Source organism: Armigeres subalbatus, chromosome 3 (genome assembly GCF_024139115.2).
Source record: "Armigeres subalbatus isolate Guangzhou_Male chromosome 3, GZ_Asu_2, whole genome shotgun sequence".
Lineage (NCBI taxonomy): Eukaryota > Metazoa > Arthropoda > Insecta > Diptera > Culicidae > Armigeres > Armigeres subalbatus.
Window position 1 is genome coordinate 410,289,605 of NC_085141.1, and position 17,240 is coordinate 410,306,844.

Sequence of the window (17,240 nt, forward strand, 5' to 3'; positions counted from 1 at the left end):
TCCCTCCCCTACTTGAGTCTGCCGAAAATCTCAACATCTTGCTCGAGGAACAGTTTAGTTTCAGACACGGCCGATCAACCGTACACCAACTAACTCGAGTTACCAGACGGAACAAGTTTGTCTCTAAAATATCCGCCATGGCCTTACTCGATGTTGAGAAGGGATTCGACAATGTATGGCATGATGGCCTGGTGCTGGTGTAAAAACTACAACGTTACAATCTTCCCAGCTACCTGGTGATAGGGACGTTCCGATACTTCAAAATATCGATATTTGATTCGATACGGTAATTGTATCAAAGTATTGATATCACCGATATTTTGGAATAAAAATATCGATAAATCGGAAAATTAAATGACATTTCAAAAATAAAAATATTTAAAATATATTTGTTGTGGTTATTTAATATCGTATTACCGTATTACCCCTTTACAATAATTATTAGAAATGACTTTTTTCTATTACTTAATCCAATCTGCTTCTGGAGTGTGCCAGTGCAACAATCTTTGGTGGCGCCGTACGTCGCAGTTTTAACCGGTAGAGACGGCGTTTGCGGCACCTCACTGATCTCACTATTTTCCGTTTGCTAGAAAAAATCAACTGAAGTTTCGATATATTTGCTGAAATTCCACAGATTTTTTTTCTGTATTTCTCCTCAAGTTATTCTGATTTTTAACATTAAATTCTCTCTTCAGAATTTCCAAGTTTTTTGAAGTTTAAATTTATTTTTTCAAGAAAATTCAGAATTTTCACAAAAGCCTCTTTGAAAGCTAAATATCGATATTCCGATAAATCGGAAGTATCGGAACGTCCTTACCTGGTGAAAATCATCAACAACTACCTATCTGTCGGCGAAGACATTCCGGGTCTCAATCAGCGGAGCGAGTTCCATACGCACATCATCGTCACATCATCGTTCCCCAGGACAGTATCCTCTGGCCACTGCTTTTTAATCTGCTCACCTCCGACATGCCAGAACCTCCAGAAAGTGGAATTCTGTCTCTGTTTGCAGATGACACCTCCATCGTCTTCTCCATCGTCAAGTTGTTTGTTGTTTCTGTTTTACACTAAATTAATATCCATCATTAAATGTAGAAACAATATTTAAAGTCACCTCCACGTCACCTCCAACTTGTTCCATGTATCTTATAGCTTACGAAAAGCTTACTTTCTTTATCATCCTAATTGTCGTTAACAAACGTGGCTTACCTCCACTCATCAATAGCATAAGGTACAGAAAACAACACCCAACCGACATGCTTTTATACTCACATTACTATCCACTCCCTCCCCATTCATTCATTATGTACGGTCGAGGTGGTAGCAGCTACTGTAACATCCCTCACTCTCAATTTCGACACTACATGGGTGCCATGGGTCGTTTTGTTGTATGCTGCCCAAATCAACGTCCCAACTCAGAGGATACCGGGCGGTCTTTGTTTCCCACCATGAATCGGACAGCAAGGGATACTAATGAACGGGTCAGCTACGCTCCCACATTAAGTGACCCGGCAAGGTTAGGAATCGACGATGCGGTAGGACGTTGTGTTCTAATTCCCGTATATAAGACACAAACTCTTTGGAGAAGCAAAAAAACAACCAGAGGCGAACGAAACGTGAGTGCAACAGAAAAGATCGACATTATCCAGCTGCGCTTGAAGTTTCCTTCTTGAAATACGCAACGCTGCTAAGGAAGGATGCGGATAGATGAATGTTATTTGATCGCTTTGATAAAATAAATACAATTAACAGGCCCTGTTGGTGTGAGAGCAACCTTATCTTCGGTTACGGTATCAATGAACGCCGCTTTCCAGAAGCTGCAATTCCCATGGAAAACGTTGTCATAATGCGACAAAATATGTTTTCAAATAGAGCTTGAACGGTGAATTAACACTTTAAGATGGAGAGAAAGACGGGTTAGAACTTCCAGTCGTAGAACGTGATTAAAACTTAATTCGCTTTACTGACATGTCATTGGTGGAGTGTTGTGGTTGCATTGCTTTTAACTTTTCTGAGAGAAAGTTTGTTCACAAGAGGCGCCTTTATGGGGTGCTTTTATCCAGTGGACATTGCTGTATACACATTTATATCTTTCGCGATTACAAGCATTTAGTAATTTGTAAATTTGTAATTTTATTTAATTAGTTTTATATGTAATTGAAAGTGTCTATAAAAATCTGTTTAGATAGCATAAGAAACTTTGCCTTCAGAACTAAGCACAGCAAATAGCAACACCGGGAAATCTGCACTGAAGCATTGTAACGCTAATGCACCACGGTTAACAAACAACGTCACAACGCAAAGTTCTTGTACAAGGTTATCTCGTCAAGTGCTACGTGCTGTAAACAGCGTCGGTTTGAACGGTCACAATGAAAACAATCCGTATTCCCCGGTCGGTGCTGCAAGCTGCACTTGCCCTGATGGTGGCTTTGTCTTCAGGTGCGATGAGGCACCATCGCCGGCGACGCGGTGGTGATTAGCCACAAGACACGCCACCTGGCATAGTCTATTGTTTAAAGGAAACTCGCGTATTTGTTCTGCAAAGTGACGGAAGTGGACGATACGTTGGCGGAAAGTGGACAGAATGATCTTGTTTTGCTTATTTTCAACAGCTATCACAAAGTGGCGGCAGCCGGCCAGGTAGAACGAGGATATGCCTAGGTGATGGGTACATATTCGTCATATGGCAGGTGGAAATACGCAGAAGCAAAGTTTTCCCCTGAGTAAAATCTAGTACTGCATTCGAGCGGCATTTCGCGTTTCATTGCTTTGTGCGAGGTCGGAAAAACAACAGTAGCCAAGTGGTCCTGTCGCAGTAAAGGCGGTTTTATGTTTTATGTTTTACGTTTACGTTTTATTCCTACGGTGAAATGCCAAAAGGTTTTATAGTAAATGATTATAATGTTACTTCATTACATTTTTAGCCTACATTCTTCTTCTTCTTCTTCTTCTTCTAATTGGCATTACATCCCCACACTGGGACAGAGCCGCCTCGCAGCTTAGTGTTCATTAAGCACTTCCACAGTTATTAACTGCGAGGTTTCTAAGCCAGGTTACCATTTTTGCACTCGTATATCATGAGGCTAACACGATAATACCTACTTGTATGCCCAGGGAAGTCGAGACAATTTCCAATCCGAAAATTGCCTAGACCGGCACAGGGAATCGAACCCAGCCACCTTCAGCATGGTCTTGCTTTGTAACCGCGCGTCTTACCGCACGGCTAAGGAGGGCCTACATCTAAACAGATAGCACTAAATCAATAATTTGACGCCATTGCCATTACACTGCTCGAGGCTCCATATTTCCATCCTCGATTGCGTCCCACGCTCGCCAAGTCGTTCTGCACCCGGTCAGCCCACGTCGCTCGCCGAGCTCCATGCCTTTTTGTATCTGCCTGATCGAAAGCGAAGACCATCTTTGCAGGATTGCTGTCCGGCATTCTTGAAACATGCCCCACCCATCGTACTCTTCGCCGTAAAGCTGGGAGAGCTCGTGGTTCATCCTTTTTCGCCACACAGCCGCCAAAGATGGTCCTAAGCACCCGTATCTTGAATACTCCGAGTGTTTGCAAGTCCTCTTCGAGCATGGTCCAGATTTCATGTCCGGAGAGAACTACCAGTCTTATGAGCGTTTTTTTACATTAAACATTTGGTGCGGGAGTGAATCTGTTCAAGGTCCGGCTTCCACAGATGATGCGCCTTCGTGTTTTACGACTTCAGCCGTTAGCAAGGATCCAAGGTAGACGAATTCATCGACCACCTCGGAGGTACCTATTCCCGTCTATCGTAACACTGCTTCCCAGGCGGGCCCTGTCGCGCTCGGTTCCGCTTGTACTTCGATGTATTCACCACCAGTCCAACTTTTCTTACTTCACGTTTCAGGTGGATGTACATTTCTGCCACCTTTACAAATGTTCGGCCGACAATGTTCATGTCAACCGCGAAACAAATAAATTGACTGGATCTGTTGAAAATCGTACCCCGGATGTTACACCCGGCTCTCCGCATGACACCTTCTAGCGCAATGTTGAACAACAGGCACGAAAGTCCATCACCTTGTCTTAGTCCCCGGCGCGATTCGAACGAACTGGGATGTTCTGGAGCCGGGCCTGCTGGAAATCATCACACAGTGTTGCACACCCTCAACCGTTGCTTTGATCAGTTTGGCAAGCTTCCCAGGGAATCTGTTCTCGTCCATAATTTCACATAGCTCTACGCGGTCAATACTGTCGTATGTCGCCTTTTTAATCGATAAACAGATGGTGCGTTGAGACCTGGCATTCTTGATAATTTCCCATGAATACATTCACTATTGGTGATAGACGACGGAAGATGATATGGGATATCACTTTGTAGGATGGTGATCGCTCGAAAGTTCTCACACTCCATCGTGTCACCTTTCTTGTAGATGGGCCATACAACCCCTTTCTGACAATCGGTTTGTGCAGGCTAGTGGCCAGCTTTTTCGGGCCCATCTTGATAAGCTAAGCTCTGATGCCATTCTTACCAGCTGCTTTATTGGTCTTTAGCTGTTGGATGGGGGCTTCCATCGTCCGCTGAACTGGCGTAGTCATCTCCTCCGCTGCCTTTACTTTCATTGCCTATACTCTCAGTGCCATTTAAATGTTCCTCGTAGTACTGCTTCCACCTTTTGATCACGACAGGTTCGCCCGTCAAGATGCTTCCACATCCTTATTCCTGGCCCTGTACATCTCGGTTCGCGGCACGAAGCCTTTGCGTGATGCGTTGAGCTGTTCCATCTCCTCGCACTTCGCTTCTTCTAGGTGGCGTTGCTTCTCCTGAAAAAGGTGGATCTATTGTCTCCGCTTCCGCATATAGCTTTCTACTTTTTGCCAGATTCCTCGCTGCAGCGCGACTGCACCACTATGGGGCGGCTCCATACAACGTGGCCGAAAATATTTTCACGACATTTCTGCAATGTTTTACACTTATTTCGAAGATTAATGGCTAAAATATGTGCAATATCAGCAGTCTATTGATGTGTATTTTATTATGGAGCTGATCTATAGTATCTCAAACCTGTGCTGCTCGGTTATTCAAACTAGAGAACTGTGTGTTGTTCTGAGTTGTACAGATATTTTAAATAACGCAGGAGCTACATGAGCTTCATGAAATAAAGGTTTCAAGGTTTACAAGTATACTGCAACAACATTTATTTATTATGTTCATGGACATCTTCAACAAAATCATGATTATCTCTTCAAGATTGATTAAAATATTTGCTAGAGGTGTTTTTATCTCCATTTGGATCTGTTGTACTGCAGGCATGTCAAGTCACTTAAAAACTTTGAACATCTTCTGGATATTCCAGATTTGATTTATTTTGAAGTCGGTTGTTTAAGTTGAATGAGCTTATCAAACAATCTTACGAGTTCACAGCACTAATGAACACGTAATGTAAATTTTCCTTTCATAATGCCTTCCTGGCATGATGAGACCATTTTTGTTAGGTGCTTGTGTTGACGCTCAGCTGCTTCTTCAGCCAACATTCCAAGTGATTCTGGTAAATGAATTATTATATCCCCGACATGGGAAAGGACTTTATGCACCGTAGCAGGAATTTTATACAAACTTACAATTCATACAGCTGCAAATATAACCGGTAGCTAGTTTAAGTTTTAGGGTTCATTAGCTCTTGACAGCTTATCGCAATACAATGGTTCTCTGACGCAAGTGAACCACTGTATTTGTTTCAGTAGACTTCAACTTCGAATGACAACGGCCAATGATGCATAAACTTCGCAGCCTCCCGCGGAATGGTAGTCCGAAGCACTTCCGTTCCCCGAAAAAATATCCACAAGGCCGCATGTAGATCACCTAACCAAGGAACGGAAATTGCTTCACGGAAGAATTATTCAAATAAGCAAAAATATCGGCGTATTTGGGTCTCTCTTGGATTCATTCCTTAAAAGGATCGAAATAGTGGTGGAAATTTCTGTGGCTTGATTTGATAATAGTTCCAAAGTAAATTGAAACGCCACGTCGGCATCATATAGAGTGCAGAACTCACAGAGGACTTGAATTATTTCAGCGTGTCTTGGCATCAGCCACCAATTCAAATTCTTTTCCAAATTCAGAACGGACATATTTTTGCAGAAAATCGTTTTTCTCAGGTGATCTACGGAAAAGAACTAATACGGTTCGTACAGTTTTCACAATTTCTTACATTGCGGGAAAATTCTGGACGATATCAACAATGTTCATTGAAGAAAAAGTCAGATTTTTTATACTGACAGCAAAATTTTAAATACCGAAAATACCGGTATTTCCCGTCTCTAATACCGGTATTTTCGGTACCCAAAATTGGCCGGTAATACCGGTATTACCAGTTTCGGTACTACCGGTTAGACCACCTTAGCACTTACCGTAGTGCGTATATTGAATCCGACCATTACCTCGTTGCAGTATGCCTGCGCTCAAAATTCTCGACGGTGTACGCGCAGCAGCTGGAAGTGGCACTCCCAACGGAAGAGCAGCTAGGCGCAGCGTCTCTTGAAGATGGCTGGAGAGATATTCGATCCGCCATTGGAAGCACCGCAACCGAGATTGCTGCAACACCGTACGAGGCACGATATAAACAGGCGCGGAACAGACAAAACTCGATTTCCCGGAGGAAAAAGCGCCAGCAGGAAGATCGAGACCGTGGAAAGACGGAGCAACTGTACCGCGCTTATAACACACGAAAGTTCTATGAGAAGTTGAACCGTTCACGTAAGGGCCACATGCCACAGCCTGATATGTGTAAGGACATAAACGGGTACCTTCTTACGAACGAGCGTGAGGTGATCCAAAGGTGGCGGGGCGAAGAACACCTGAATGGCGATGTGGCAGACGAAGATGGCGGTATGGTGATGGACCTGGGAGAACGCGCACAGGACATAATTTTACCGGCTCCGAATCTCCAGGAAATCCAAGAGGAGATTGGCCGTTTGAAGAACAACAAAGCCCCTGGGGCTGACCAACTTCCAGGAGAGCTATTTAAACACGGTGGTGAGCCACTGGCTAGAGCGCTGCACTGGGTCATTACCAAGATTTGGGAGGAGGAAGTTTTGCCGCAGGAGTGGATGAAGGCGTCGTGTGTCCCATCTACAAAAAGAGCGATAATCTGGATTGTAACAACTACCGCGCAATCACATTGCTGAACGCCGCCTACAAGGTACTCTCCCAAATTTTATGCCGTCGACTAGCACCAATTGCAAGGGAGTTTGTGGGGCAGTACCAGCCGGGTTTTATGGGCGAACACTCGTCCACCACGGACCAGGTGTTCGCCATTCACCAAGTACTGCAGAAATGCCGCGAATACAGCGTGGCCAACACATCATCTATTCATCGACTTCATCGAATGCGTACCATCTATCAGGTATCAGAACGTCGGCTCCAGGGGCAAGTTCACCTCAATTCGGGAGATTTGTGCCATCGCCTTCACAGCCTTTCTCATCACGCACCTGACGGAAAAGGAAGTGAACAAAAAGGAAAGGAATATGGATGGGAGAAAAATGGGAAGTTTGGGAAAGGTACCCTTGAAGAGGGCATACAACGTATACAACACGTACAAAAGCTCATAGCTCCTTACCACAACGGGTTATGAACAACAGAAAACTTTGAAGGTTCAGGTTTCTGTAGCCAATTTCACTTAGTAAGTGTTTACCAAATATTTGGAAACGCAGTTGCGCATAAACTGGGCAGTTACATATCAGATGATAAGAAGTTCCATAATCGGATTCACAACCATCACAGACAAAGGATTCAACACGTTGAATATTTGCCATGTGATAGTTGAGTCGGCAGTGACCTGTCAAGGCCTTGACTAAGACACTGCAATTCTGTTTAGACAGATTAGCTAAATAGTTAGCTACTACCGGAGATGGCTCTCGGATATACAATTTTGTTTGTCGACATGAATCCAAACTACTCCAATACCGTTTGAGCTGAGTGGAAGCCCAAGAGCTAATCAAACGCTTTACCCAACACTTAGATATTGGAATAGCTGGCTCAGGACCAAAAAAGTCTTGTGGTGCTCCAGTGCGAGCTAACTCATCAGCCAATTCATTTCCAGCTATGGAAGAATGGCCAGGTACCCATATAAGGTGCAATGTATTAACTTAATTCAGTTCCTCTATTTGAGTTCGACATGCGATTACTTACTTCGACCTTGAGTTGGCCGAAGCGAGGGATTTGATAGCTGCTTGACTATCTGAACAGAAGTATATTACTTTGCCCATTATGTGTTTCTGCAGTGCGGATTGCACTCCACACATAATGGCAAATATTTCCGCTTGAAAGACAGTGCAGTGTCTACCCAGTGAGTGGGACTGTTCCAATCTTAGCTCACGCGAGTAGACACCTGCACCCGCTCTACCTTCGAAGAGGGAGCCGTCAGTATAACAAACAATGCTGTCCGACATACTTCTCTCCAAATAGCCAGATGTCCACTCATCTCGCGAGGGAATTGTGTTGAAAATGACCTATAAGGAAACTACTAGCGAGTATGAGATCACTTGGAGCAAGGACTGTTCTGTCCCAATCAACCATGAGTTGTAACAACGAAGTGTGTGTAGAACTGCGGTTTAAAGGATTCTCCTCCATGAAACCGAGAACCCATAATCGGTAAGTACAAGAAAGTGCTTCTTGTTTGAGATGTATGTGTAGTGAGACAACGTCGAGAAGAACCTCGAGAGCAGCCGTGGGAGTCGAAGCGAACGCACCAGTCATTGCCATTAGGTACATCCTTTGAAGATGGTCTAATTTTGACTGAATTGTCCTCACTTCACCTTTTTGCCACCACACAAGACATCCACAAGCCAAAATTGGGTTGTTTAGGGGTAGAAATGTTTTTACATATTCTGAATCTGCATAAAAAACTGAGCCTAAACCCAATTTTTCAGAATTTTTGGAGCCCCGGAACTATTTTTAATTTGAATTTTAAATTTGTATGGGACTAAAAATTTGTTCTTGTGCTGCATGGGCCAAACGTCATTCTATGAATGTTAGTGTCATTCTATCGATTGAAATGGCTTATTGTTTGCTGCACAAAAATGTAAATAAAAGGTTTACAAACAAAATAAAAATATGTTGTAGATCAGGAAAGCATGATATTTATGTTAAACTATAAAAAACCTCATATTTTTCTTTGCTAAACAACCCAATTGGTCGTACAACTGTGGTGTAAATCCATTTGATATATTTAGGTTAAAGACCCCAAGTTTTACCAAAAGTTCTTCGGCATTGGCCGAAAGCCATACATGCCTTTTTGACTCTGAACTCAATGTTAGGAGTCCAGGAGAGCTTGGAATCAAGAATTAGTCCCACATACTTTACCTGATCCGTTACATTGATTTCAGAGTCAAAAAGATGTAATGGGCGAATACCATTACGGTTACGTTTTTCCGTGAAAAGTACAATAGATGTTTAATTCGGATTAACCGAAAGGCCATATTGGCGACACCAACTTTCGACTGCCTGAAGAGCGTTTTGCATCAGGTCGAATAAAGTAGTTATACACAAACCGACTATCAATATTAGATAGTCGTCGGCAAATCCATAGGTAGGAAAACCACCATTATTGAGTAATTTCAATAGCGTATCTGCAACGAGGTTCCACAAAAGTGGAGATAATACTCCCCCTTGAGGGCATCCGCAGACACTTAATTTCCTAATCGCTGCTTGACGTAATGTCGAGTAGAGATGTCGGTTTTTGTCGGTCTGGTGAATCCATTTGGTAATTATATTCGGTAGCCCATGACAACGAGCGGCTTCCAACATGGCATTGAAAGACACATTGTCAAAAGCACCCTCAATATCTTACAACGCACCCAAGCATGATTGCTTTTGAGCAAATGCTTTTTCGATGTCGTAGACAACCTTGTGTAGAAGAGTCACGGTGGACTTTCCAGATTGGTAAGCATGTTGATTAACATGAAGAGGCATGTTTGCCAAACAGTCATCACGAATGTGATGATCGATAATGCGTTCTAAGCATTTCAGAAGAAATGAGGTCAGACTGATGGGTCTAAAACTCTTTGCTTCTTCATACGAAGCACGTCCTCCTTTTGGGATAAACTTTAAAGTGACATCCCACCAGGATATGGGAATATACTCAGTAGCAAAACTGCATACTAAACGTTTCTTTCAAAACATGTTTGATATGCTCAAAACCCCTCTGAAGAAGAACGGGATAGATCCCATCTTCCCCTGAAGATTTGTAAGGAGCAAAACTGTTAAGACCCTATTGAATCGATTCTGTAGTTATAATTCTACGATCCTGAGCCCAAGACCCATAGCTACATGAGAAGACATCAGGAACATCCGAAGATGCTATATCGACACATTCAGGGAAGTGTGTATCAAATAAGTGCTCTAACGCTTCTTCGTCAGCAGAAGTGTACTCGCCATTTGGCTTGCGAATTTCGTAAACTTGGAAATCCTTGTATCTCGCAAGAATTTTATTTAACCTATTGGCTTTACTCAAATTGAAAACATTTGCACAAAGGTTTTTCCAGCCGAATCGTTCAGCAGATCGTAGAGCCTTCTTGCAAGCTTTGCGAGCCAACTTGAAAGAATCCGTCCCTGCTGAATGGCGTCTGTTCCAACTCCTTCTACACTGCTTCCTGAGCTTAGCCAAATCGGAATTCCACCACGGGGTTCCTCTTGAGGTTTTCACAGAACGCAATGGGCAAGCTTCTTCAAAAGCTTCCACGATATGCAACGTTGTAGTATCAACGGCATCATCCAAGTCGGTAGGAGTTGCAATGGATGGTAGATATCCATGAAATGTTGACGAGAGCAACTCTGTATAAAGATCCCAGTTAGTTGAACGGGGATTTCTAAAACGCAAGGTCTGCGAAGAAACATTCAACTGATCAAATTAGATGTAGCGATGATCAGATATGGATTCCTCATCTGACACATGCCAATTCGTCAACTCGTGACTGATTCTATTGGAGCAGAGAGTTATGTCTGCGTGATGCATTAGCATCACTACCGACAATTAGCGGAAGGCCTTTTGACGTACAATAACTGACCACTTGTTTGAAAGCATCCGTAGGGGATGGTTCATCATGTGGTAAATAAACCGAACAATAGACGTATTTCCTGACGGGGATCCGCCAGTTGCATCAATTGTGACAGCACATACATCTCTGGTTGTTAGTTCAGAGTACACATGCACGCGGCATTGATCGAGAGTTTGCCATTTCATTACTGAAAGCAGCAAAAACCGAGTTCACTAGGTTACCTATGTAAAAGCTACCCTTGCGAAAATAGGGTTCCTGCACCAAAGCCACATGGGATTTGCCATTTTGATTAATCGTCTACAAAGATTAATCGTTGCTGTTCTTTTGTGCTGAAGATTGATTTGAGCTATCCTAACTGTAGCCATTGCGAATTACGATAATACACTACACAACTTCAACATTTATGTGAACAGCAACGATGAAACCAAGTCGGTATCGTATCAAGAACGTCAAAGACGAAACACAGAGTACACTGTGAAAAACGCATAAAGCGAATCCATATAGGTGACAATTGGGGCCCTCCTTAGCCGTGCGGTAAGACGCGCGGCTACAAAGCAAGATCATGCTGAGGGTGGCTGGGTTCGATTCCCGGTGCCAGTCTAGGGAATTTTCGGATTGGAAATTGTCTCGACTTCTCTGGGCATAAAAGTATCATCGTGTTAGCCTCATGATATACGAATGCAAAAATGGTAACCTGGCTTAGAAACCTCGCAGTGTATAACTGTGGAAGTGCTTAATGAACACTAAGCTGCGAGGCGGCTCTGTCCCAGTGTGGGGATGTAATGCCAATGAGAAGAGAAGAGAAGAAGATACACAGAAAGAAAAATCATTAGTAATATTAAGAAAATCATTGGTTAAAATAAAAAGTTGCGTTGGTTCTTTTTCGTAGAGAGTTGCGTACATTAGAAACAAAAGTACGCCAACTTTTGCGACAACCATGGATTAAAAAGCTACATACCACTGTGAAAATAAAAGTTTGAGCATTCAAAGCAAAGTTGTAGAACTGTCAACCTAAATAACGGAAAAAACTAGGGAAAAACAGAGTAGAATATTTTCATTAGGAAATTATTTCATTTTCCCAGAAAGGAGCCCTCCATCCCTGTACCCCATTCCATTTTTTTCAAATTAAAATAAATCAATGAAGTTTTTTCTTTATAATTTATTGCCGCTTAAACAGAATCACCAAAGCACTCGTCGGAGGCGCATATTGTGCACGTAGACACTGCGATGGTTATTTAGTCTGTTCAAAACCGCCGGAACATTCATATTATCTGAAAAAAAACGAGAATCCTATGAGTATACCGCTATATGCTCTGATTTCACCAGCAAAACAATGCCTAACTTCGTTCTTGCTGTTTATTGAAATAGTTTTTCGATCCTTTTTGCCTTTCTCGTACACCAAGGTAGTATCGAAAAGGCTAGTATATTCACTCCAAAGACGATTTTTTTTATAAACTTAACTTACCTTCTAATTCCTTTGCGAGAAGGACCTAAGCCGTGGCCTCGACCGTGGCATTCCCTGGCCTGAAAACCAGAATGGTATATTCACGTCAGCTCAGCTTCTCCATTCCTAGCAAGATTCCGACGCACCACTGCACTTATCCCGTTTTAAAATTAGACGCACCACCGGACAACGGACGGACGAAGCCGCGGTTGAAAAACCTGATTCCTTTTTTGTTTTTTGTTGATAAGAGTGACAGCTGCTTTAAAATGAGAGGCACTATGGGAATTATTTAAAAAATAAATGGACAAAACACAGTTTTAATGAATATTATGGAAAATATTTTATTTTAGGAGTCTGCCAGAGAAAACACGAAGAGCGATGCGATGCGACAAACCCATGCAAAGGAATTTCTTAAGAAATTCGCATGAGTCTGTCGCACATTGCTTCGATTGTCGAATTGCAATATATAACGTATGGCGCCGTCACGTTTAGTATGGCTTTCTCATATGCGTGTAAACAAAGTTAATAACCCTCGAGATAATTCTAACGATCGATAACAAACCAATCATTTAGGTGATAATCCAAATAATTGTGTTTTTACCTCCAGATATTCCATAGTGCTTGTTCGTTTTATGTGAGAACGTTTTTTTCTTCTCTTTCATGCTCAAAGGTTCCTCGTGTTGATTGAATTAACAGTTCTACAATTTTCCGATTGAATGGGAGCACTTTTGATTTTCACAATGAGAACTAGTAAAAAATAACTTTCAAATGAAAAAAATACTTTGACAACAACTAAAACCACTTTCATTTTTAAGAAAACTAAGCACTTTTCAAGTGGAAAGTGCAAAACTTTCTCTGAAACCATGTTTGTTTTTTGTGTGTAGGTGACAATTAGATGAAAAACTAAATAAAAACATACTCATAATCCCACCCTTATTTAACCTTAAGGCGAGATTGAATAAGAGTAGCCGATTATTCCGGGGAAGCTTAAAGTCAACTACGCCATAGCTCCGGTTAGCGCACTTCATATTCACTCAAATTTAACGATTTGATATTCTTCCACCACACCCACTACAATCTTACGTTGTTCAATCCATTAAAAAACAACCATGCGTTCACCATCATTTTACATTCAATTGAGTCATTTTACACCACCATTCGGGCATTTTGAGGTCTATTTTTAAAACACTTTCTAACGCATTTAGTTGGAAAGTCATGAAAACCTTATCGTTTTGAATAGGAGATTATTGGGAAATGTAGCTGGGTTTGTAAATTTTGCACCTATACGTTGAAAAGGTTGGATAATATGTATTCTTGTTTATATGGGCGAAAGCATCGAAAAAGCTTGAGGGGTGCATTTTGCACCGTTCTCCCCTACGTTAATGCTGTAGAGCATTCGTTTGTTTTGACTAATTAATAGGGTATCCAATCATGGTTTGAACCAAATGGCGGGTTTCAGATGAGCCGTCAAAATAAAGTTGATTTATTTCATTAAAGGGACATGTTAGAACTGCGATTTCTAGTTTGTATGGAAGCTTAGTTTATTATCTTTCTAAAAACATCCTGGGTGCACATATTTATGCTTAGTTTCATTGAAAAAACTTAATAATTACATAACTTTGATTCGTACCATGGTTTGAACTACACTGTTCATGGTTTGAACTAAATTCGTATAATGGTTTGAACTACTGCAGCAGCCAGCAGCTCCTAAATATAATACTAATCACATGCATGAAACGCTGAAGAAGTCTGTAGAAAAGCAAATTTGTTTTACTATTCATCTTCTCCCATTCGATTAGTAACTCGAAACGTGTAAAATCGTCTAAATTATCGATATGAAAATTGCAATTTTTTGTATTGGAAATGTAAACAAAATGCTCCAGCTAGGCGCATGCAGCGCTCCTAGCGGACACCAGCAGAACATGACTGCATTTACAAGTTCAAACCATGGTACGAATTTGATTCAGTTTTTACCATGCATAATTTTTACTATTTTTACTATTTCAAACTGTTTCTCAATTGTGTGATGACGTCAATCGATCACAGATGAAAATAGCGTTCTTTTGATATATTGATCTCACTCCTGTGTCATAAAATGCGTCCTTTATGAGCTTTTTGAAATTATGCCACTGGTGGGGGGGATTTGGCGCAAATTCAGGACGTTTTTAAATCGCTTTATTTTATTACTTAAACAATATGTACGAATGTTTAAATAAACTCTATCACTTCCAGTATACCTAAATATTCCATTCATACTGTTTTAGGTTCATTTCCTGCCAATGAGTTGGTAATTTCTACTGATTTCAAAATGGTTCAAACCATGATACGCTTTTCACTAGTTCAAACCATGATTGGATACCCTATTGTTTTGTTGTTCGCAAAAACTATTAATTTATGTCTTTTGCGTGTGTGTCTGTCTGTGTATGTGTGGTACCGATTTTTTTAGCAAGATACAAATCAATTCTCATCACAAATAGAGCAAAACCCGCCCAAACTGCAACTGCACGCCCAAAATGAATTCCCGCCACTACATATTCAGCATGGTCATGTGCCAAGTATGGTTTGCATGATAAATAGGTTTAATCCATAGTCAAACAGAATAATGATATTGTTGATTATAAATTTCCACATCTGCCATATCACCAGTTATTTACGAATGGTTGGCTAAAAGTTAAATTTTTTTAGAGCTTGGTTATGAGCTCTTTAAGCGTTCAGTATTTAGCGTTTGAAACAAAAAATTATCGTCATTCAGTATGTAACCAAGACTGTAGTCTTCGTTTTATTTCCGAATCATCAATCGTCAAGACTTCTCCCAGAATTCAAGTTCATGAAAGCCATCAACATGAGGTATGCGAATATACCTACATACTTATTAAAATAAAGGATGCTTACTCACATACCTGAGATTGTCAAAAGTTGTGATAATTTTTCCAATAGAATGAACCTAATCTCTTATTCGCTAAGGAGGTTCGTGTGCGACATATTTCAACCAATTATCTCCCGTCGCTGATACTGAAGGTGTGGCGGAACGTGATATGGCACAATTTACGGTAATAGGGTGTTCAGACTACGAGCGCAATGTGACGCAATGGCGGAATGCTTGTTATTAAGTTCTCTTCTGTAATGAAAGGTGGTTGGCACCGTTTAGAGAACGCACTTGAACGCCGTCTCAAAAGTGTTTCCTGTTTCGATGAAGGGACACGCTCACGGAATATCGCCTCGTTTGAGCATCTTTTCTTCATGGAGCAAAGAAGGATCATTTATGAATTACTTCCGCTTCGAATGAAATTTCTGAGGCTGTGTTAAAGGAATAGAAAATAAATTGCTCAAAATTGGTTATGCCAGGGAAGTTTTCTGCTTTGCTTCACCGAATGCTTACCCTGTCATGGACAGCGAATAAGGAGATGGGAAAAATGTGTTTTCACTTCGGGAAAAAAAAAACAAAGCAGATGTATCTTGACTGCGGTTAGAGCGCTTTCAGATTATACTTTGGGGTAACGTTAAACGACAAGCCTCAAGTTTAGAGATGTCTCGCTTTCTGTTTGCTGAATGAAGGAGTGGCGGTCTCCTAATATGATAAGTAGGTTGATGTTAGTTATTTTTCACTTTAGCCTTCCCGAGTAAAGCCTTTATCTCTATGATGAACTTACGCTCTTTTTGTGAATAATGTTATTGAATTATTACAGAAATTGAATCTATATCAAGTACAAAATCAAGTATGTTTTAGATCAGCGGTTCTCAACCTTTTTCTTCGCTTCGAACTTTTATATTCATTTAGATACCCCCTGTTTTTTCGCTGTAAATAAAATAATAAAAAATAAAATAAAAAACTCATAACCAGAGTCTATGTAATTAAGAGTGGTGACATGTGCCGCATTTGACAGGTCTCCTGCTCCTCCTGGAACAAGATTTTGTATTACAATTTTGTTCCAATTCTGACAGTGTCGCCATTCTTAATTACATACACTCTGCTCATAACATATTTGAAAAACAGACCCGGAAATTGGGGGGGTCCAATAGTGTAGTTGGCTACACATTCGCCTTATTAGCGGATGGTCATGGGTTCGATTCCCAGTCCATCCACCAAACCCTCGGCAGTCGCCGGATGCGCACTCAAGAAGCACATATATTTTAAATAGATCACAGAAACTTATATATGGCCAGATTAAGTCACAATTAAGTTGTTGCAACCAGATTAAGTTTACTTGTGCTGCTTGGGCAGCCCTTGCGGTAGCGTATTGGGGAACGCGTATGCGTAACGGCTGCCTGATGGCGATTGACAAATTGTTTTTCTCGGAGGCATTCCTCCAACGTATCCAGCTACATGGCAATCGAACAATGTGGATGCACAACATGGACTAACATGGCTTCCGAGGCTCTTGAAAGGAGGCTTCTGAGCCTCTTGAAAGTGTTCTGCCGTAATCTGCCAAAAATGGTGTTAACGAGTACTACTCATCGAGCTCTTTAACAGAAAAATGGAAAACATGCATGTTGTAAAATGGCTGTTACGTCACTTTTCCAGATTACGGCAGTGTTATACTCTACTGGTACGGCTCTTTTGGCCTCGAGGATTTCTGTCCGAAACCCAGAAGGGGAATCCGATTAAAACCCCAGACCACTGGTCTAACCTACAGCCAACGGGGTGGGCGCGAAAGGCCTCCTTTTGGTCCTCGAGTCCCAGGTTCGTTTTGAGGAAGCGGGGAGGCATTCCGATCTGGTTAGTAACGGAATTGTGGGTTAGTTTTTGGAACTTATATTACT